Source organism: Eleutherodactylus coqui, chromosome 5 (genome assembly GCF_035609145.1).
Source record: "Eleutherodactylus coqui strain aEleCoq1 chromosome 5, aEleCoq1.hap1, whole genome shotgun sequence".
NCBI lineage: Eukaryota > Metazoa > Chordata > Amphibia > Anura > Eleutherodactylidae > Eleutherodactylus > Eleutherodactylus coqui.
Window position 1 is genome coordinate 29,383,719 of NC_089841.1, and position 7,252 is coordinate 29,390,970.

Genomic DNA, 7,252 nt, shown 5'->3' on the forward strand with positions numbered 1-7,252 from the left:
ATTCTAACTGTTGATAAAAGTTTACTTGTCTAACTTACATGTTTGTATTTGGGCCGATCTTTCTTCTTCCTTTAGATGATGTTTCCTCAGAACTGATGGAGATGGAGATGAGGGAGAGCTGGTATCCATTATGTGTATAAGTAGTGAGGGGAGAATCACTGCAGATCCCAGACTTTGTGAAATTTATTAGGACATCTTTTGGTTTTGAGAATGATCCTTTCATAAATGATAATGGTTAGAACTGTATTACACCACTGAGCTCAGCAAGGGTGTCTCCCCTCCCTAGTATAGGACAGTATAGTGATGATATGAAAAGTCGCACACAGTAATATACAGCTGTGATCAGATGCAAAAGGTTCTACAACTTCAGTGTAAAATATCAGACTTTTGTCAGGGAGCTGGAGTCCGGGCAGGTAGAAGTCCCTATTCTAGCCTACAACCCCTGTCCCTACCTACTACCCCCCTAGGCTAGACCCTAGGGCAGTGGTGGTGGACCTATGGCACATTTGCCAGAGGTGACACGCAGAGCCCTCCCGGCAGGCCCGTGCCACCGTTGGTCACTCACTACGTTAGTGAATACTTGTAGGGGCCGCAGCTTCCCTGCTGGTATTCACTCAGCTGAACTGATCCCGGCGCACACTGTGACGTCAGTGTACAGGCGGGATTCTCTCCCCCCCCCCCCCCCCCCTCCCCTGACATCTCCTCTTAGGTTCCGCGAGAGCAGGGGGAGGAGACGTCCGACATCACACTGACGTCACAGTGTGCACCTGGGATCAGCGCTGCTAGCAGCGCCGAGCAGAAGAGCAGCAGCGCTTCCACAAAGGGGAGGGGGTAAGTATATGGGTCTTAGGTGGGCACTATTACTACTGGGGCCGCTGTGGGATGTTACTATTACTAATGGGGCCGCTGTGGTGGTTACTATTGCTACTGGGGCCGCTGTGGTGGTCACTATTACTAATGGGGCCGCTCTGGGATGTCACTATTACTAATGGGGCCGCTCTGGGATGTCACTATTACTAATGGGGCCGCTCTGGGATGTCACTATTACTAATGGGGCCGCTGTGGGATTACGCTATTACTACAGGGGCCGCTGTGGGATGTCGCTATTATCGCTGGGGCCGCTGTGGGATGTTACTATTACCGCTTGGGCCGCTGTGGGATGTTACTATTACCGCTGGGGCCGCTGTGGGATGTTACTATTACCGCTGGGGCCGCTGTGGGATGTTACTGTTACTGCTGGGGCCACTGTGGGGGGTCACTGTTACTGCTGGGGCTGCCGTGGGGGTCACTGGAAAGGGCTCACAGAGTCTTCAGACCCAGATCCGTGAAATCTGATAGGCCACAAGATGTCCTCTACTGTCTACAAAGCTTTAAAACCAAAGAAATTATAAATAAATCCAGATTTGCCCCCAAAAAAATTGAATTTGACGACAACGAAGTTCAAATGTTTCAAGATCTCTCCAAACTCACACTTGAACTGAGGAGACAACTCCAACCCCTCACAAGAGCATTGAGAGACAAAGAAATACCCTATAAGTGTTTTCTTTCCCATTCGGCCTTGAATCTCATGCCCAAATAGAACATGGACCATCAAAACACAGGAGGACCTCACCCTGGTTCTAAGCAAGCTAGATCCCACATTCAAATTTCAGATTGGACATCTGCAGAAGAATAATTGGAACTTCCCCCTCTTCCCAAAATCGATTCCTGGACCCGTCAGCTTAAACAAGCCAAAGAAGGTGAGAAGATTGGAACAGGACCACACCAGGTCTCCTAGAAGAGACCACTTGACCAGATGGGAAACTCTATACCTTCTCAACAATCAACTCTCCTTTGAGGAGATACCATATATACTCGTGTCGACTTTTTCAGCACATTTTCATTTTTCAGCTGGCGCTCGATCCAATCACAGTGCTTACTTGCTGACGGTGGGGGAATTCAAAGCCTCGTTTAGCAGAGAGAGATGACAGCGGGGAGGATTACAGAGTAGCTTGCCGCACTGCAGGGGAGACCATTGCGTGGGGGATACAGACACTGTCTGCGAGGTGAGTATTGTGGGTTTTTTTTACCTAATCTAGCTAGCCTTCTACTCGAGTCAATACGTTTTTCCAGTTTTCAGTGGTAAATTAGGTGCTTCGGCTTATATTTGAATCGGCTAATCCTCGAGTATATACGGTAAGTATTGACTAGTATGCTCCTCATTTATTGCAACTTGCCTGTTTATCATTATTGTTAATTATTTCATATTCACCTTTCTTTGGAACGTTTTCATTATTGCGTCTGGCTACACTGGGAGATCTGGATCTGGCTGGAGCAAATTTTATTTGATTTACCCAGTTCATCTTGCCGACTTTTTCTATCCTAGGATCTTAAACGATCCCCCTTTGGTTTGCGGGCCGCCCCCTACAAACTTTTAGCTTTTGCTTTTGAACGTGAGCAGGAAGCAACAAAGTCCGTATTCACCTGCCAGCTGCAAAACGTTGCCATTTGTTTCTTTTATTCTCATCCTCATGTTAATGGTGAAGATTACTTGTGTTTCCCTATATTCCACCTCCCTTTTTTCAACTAACTGCTAATCCAAACAAATGCCTAAATCCAACCCCTACAATGTTTAATGACTAAGTTATACATTACCTCTTTTAATGTTAAAGGTATTAATGTTCCAAGATAGAGATCTCAGATCTTACACTATTTAGAATCTAACAAAACAGATGTAGCCTTTCTAGAAGAAACACACTTTTAGAAATGTTACACCCCTATATCTAAGAATAAAGCATTCACTAATTGGTATAACGCATCTTTTCCCCTTAAAAGACACAGAGGCATGGCAATTATCTTAAATACAAGTCTGCCATTTAAATTTTTAAATGTCCATCCAGACCCAGAGGGACGCTATGTGTATTCCTCAAAGGCACGATCCGTGACGAAACGTATTCATTTGCCAACATGTACGCCCCAAATAACAACCAAGTAAGCCTCTTCCTCAAAATCTTTGACCAGCTAGAAAAGTTAATAATAGAGGGAGATTTCAATGTACCATTACATCCCTCTATTGATACATCTAATAGTACATCCTCTATACCCTTCCGTCGCCGGGGGGGCCTGGCCTGGCCGAGCACGAGATGGCCACTTGAGAACAGAGCTCTGAGAACCCACGCTATTAAAAGCTACCAAAAGCATCTTCTGAGGTACCTTACCTCCACCACTGGGATTCCTGAAGCCCTCTCCATCAGCTAATGAGACACAGAAAGTCCTCTCGGGTTCTCTCAGGACACCTGGAGGACTTCATCGCCCGCACCAGGAAAAGCGGTGCCGCTCCCGAGTCCTTGAGGTCTTTGCCCGCTTCGACGGATGTTGGGGGTGAGTCTGCTGCTCCTGCCGACCCCCAACGGCTAACCGCTGCTGCTCCTGTACTCCCGATCTGTCTGCCCGTTCCGACGGGAGACAGAGGTGCACTCACTGCACCTGTAGGCTCCCCGCAATCAACCCCTGCTGTCCTGAAGGTCCTGACCGGTCTGCCCGAGCCGACAGGAGATAGAGGTGTGTGCTCCTGCCGGCCCCCCGCCACTGATCGCTGCTGCTCCTGCAGTGCCGATCTACCTGCTTGATCTGTTGGAGGGTGGGGGTGAGCTCCCTGCACAGGCTGACCCCACGCTACCGGCCACTGCTGTGTCTGAGACTCGGACTTCCCTGTGTGCCCCAGCAGAGGATAGGGGTGAATACTACAGACTTGCTAACCCCCCATCACCAGGACTTGCCCAGGAAAGGGAACACCAAGTTAATGTTCCTCAAGACCTCTCTGCCAGATTCCCTCTGATAGCAGAAGACATAATAATGGGCTCCAGGGGAAAAATTCACATAAGGGAGCACAACATGTGTCCAAGATGGCGCCGACTCCCCGCACACAGAAGCAACCTCGTGTTTCTCCCTCTGCCAGCCTGCTTAAACAGAGGCAGAAGCGTATGCAGGATCACATAGAAGACCTTAGAACAACAGATATGGAGGATATGATTTCTGGCATGCCAACTTCTGAGAAGCCAGTTATAGAAAATTTAATGAAAGAAATGGAGGTAGCTTTAAAAAATTCCCTCCAAGCGAACTTTGATTCTCTGACATCTACATTGAAGGCTAATTTAGTGGAGCTCGATGAAAGAATTACACTTACTGAAAATGAAATGGGTGAACTAACTCATTCACATAACGATCTTATTGACTCTCACTATACTCTGTCCGACGAAGTGGGTAAAATACAAATTAAACTAGCTGACATGGAGGACAGAAACCGCCGCAATAATGTTAAATTCAGAGGAATACCGGAGTCGATCTCACCAATTGAGCTTACTAAATACTTACAACAACTGATAAAAGCTATCCTCCCAGACACATTATCCACAGAGCTAATTATTGATAGAGCTCACAGACTACCTAAACCTGAGTTGATACCAGAAAACATACCAAGAGATGTGATTGCGCAGATACACTACAAAAGAAGCTGTCAGGGGGGGTGGAGCTTGCGGATGTCGGGCTAGGTCGCAAGCCTGCTGAGCTCCCGCTACATCTACCACGGATAACCAGCAATTCAGCACGCAAAGGACCCCAGCTAATCCCCGGAGGCTTGAAGGGGAGAAAGAGAGGTGCAGTGAAGAGCTGAACACCCCACACAAAATGAGCACCAGCCACATACCAGGGGACACACTTACCTAAGCAGATGAGCTCCAGGCAGGAGAGAGCCAGGGAGGTGATAAGCCCCATAACTCTGGCCATGAAACCCAGAAGCAGGGCACCAGGGGCGACTTAAAGAACAGTCAGGTCCCAAGTGCTGAAAGTCCCCCAGCCTGCCTGAATGCCTTAACTGATGGGAGTTATAGTTCCTCACAGAGGGGAAGTAGGAGAGGAGCTGCTGCGGCTGCAAATGCTTCACTGAGCCCTCCAATTTCTCTCTCACTCGATCCTTCTGATGGGGAATGGGATTGGAAGGAGCATTTGAGATCTCTTCCGACAAAACGGGACTTTCAACGGCTAGAAGCTTCTCACAAAGAAACTCTTATACAACAAAAATTTAAGCACGTAGGAAACCGCTTGAGCTCAGTAGAGGAATCTCAGGATAAGGCCGCCTGCAGACGGGCGGAAATTCCACGGTGGGATTTGCCGTGGGATTTCCGCCGCTGGAAGCCTGCATAGGATTGCGTTAACAAACGCAATCCTATGCAGACGGCCGCGGTTTGGCCGCACAAAATCTCGCGCAGCAAACAAACCGCAGCATGTTCTATTTCTGTGCAGGGCTCGCAGAAACGTTACTCACCCACCGCCGACTCCAGTCTGCGCATGCGCCGGCTGCCCGGCAGCCAGCACAAAAAAGATCCGGAGCTGCGGGGCGCGGGCGAGTATGCGCTGCTCTCTGCAGGCGCTCTGGCCGGGTCCCGTGGCGAGAATTCTCGCTGCCGGATCCGACACGGCCGTCTGCAGGCGGCCTAAGGTGTTTTCAGTGCTAGAGGCCCACAGCCAGGTTATTAACCCCTTCATGACATGGCCTATTTTGGGCTTAAGGACGCAACAATTTTTGGCGGATTTTCTTCTCCGTTTATCAAAAGTCATAACTTTTTTATTTTTCCGTCGACGCGGCCGTATGAGGGCTTGTTTTTTGCGTGGCGATCTGTAGTTTTTATCGGTGCCACTTTTGGGTACATAGACTATATTGTAAAACTTTTTTTTTTTTTTTGATGATAGCAGGGAGAGAAAACGCATCAATTCTGCCATAGGTTTTTTTATTTTTTTTTTACAGCGGTACTCATGCAGCATAAATGAGACATTCCATTTTTTCTGCGGACCGGTACGGTTACAACGATACCAAAATTCTTACATTTTTTTTAGGTTTTCCCACTTTTCTGCAATAAAAACCCTTTTTCTGGGTAATTTTTTTTTTCTTTATTGCTGCATTCAAAGTCCTGTAACTTTTTTATTTTTTGATGTACAGCACTCTATGAGGGCTTATTTTTTGCGAGACGAGCTGTAGATTTTATTGGTACCATTTTGGGGTACATATGGCTTTTTTGATCACTTTTATTGCGTTTTTAGTGAGGCAAAATGCTAAAAATTAGCATTTTGCCTCAGTTTTTTAGCGTTTTTTTAGCGTTTTTTTCCGTGCACAGTCAAAAGCATGTGCAACTTATTGTACGCGTCGTTACAGACGCGACAATACCAAATATGTGGGATTTTTTTTTTTTACCTTTTTTTATGTTAATCTGAGAAAAAGCATTAAAAAATGGTTTTTTTACTCTTTTTTTACATTTTTTTTAAATTCTTTTTTTAAATCTTTGTTTTTTTTACACTGTTTGTGTCCCTCTGAGGGACTTTAACCACTGCCCTGATGATCGCTGGTATAAGGCATGGCAGAGCTACTGCTCTGCCATGCCTTATCGCTTATACAGTGATCATAGGCAATACAGGACGCCAGTGTCTGGCGTCCTGTTGCCATGGTGACAGGCCGGGCTCTCGCGATGACATCTCCGCTCCCTCTGTGAATTCTTTCCCTGCCGCGATCTACTTAGATCGTGGCAGGGAAGGGGTTAACAGCGGGGGGGGGCGCATCTCCGATGCCCCCCCGCTGTTGCAGCGGGACGCCGGCTGTGACTGACAGCCGGCTCCCGCTGCGGGATAGCGCGGGATCATATGTGATCCCGCGCTATCTCCAGGACGTAAGTTTACGTCCTGTTGCTGGAAGTACCAGGCTGCCAGGACGTAAACTTACGCCCTGCAGCGGGAAGGGGTTAATCTGCAAGCTTTGCAGATGGCGGACATTTTGTCACACCTCGACGACCTGGAAAATCGTCACAGGCACAATAACCTACACTTGCGGTGCCTATCTGAAGAAGTGTCACCTTCACAACTGGAAGATTGGGCCCGCAACTTTTTCAACTCCCTGTTACAGTGCAGACCTGAGCGACCAGTGGAAATAGACAGCATACACAGGACTCTAGGCCCCAAACCGGAAAACCTGAGCAGGCCCCGAGATATCGTGTGCCGGATACACTTCTTCAAGGACACTTCTTTCTCCAGGCCATATTAAAGTGCAATCGAGACAGGAAGGGTACACTAGACCACAATGGAGTCCCCATTGCAATCTTCCCAGATCTTGCTCGGCGGACCCTGCAATTACGTAAAGCAGTGAGACCAATCCTGGATGTTCTAAGATCCAACAACATCCTATATAGATGGGGGTACCCTTTCCAGCTCACAGCATCAAAAAATGGCA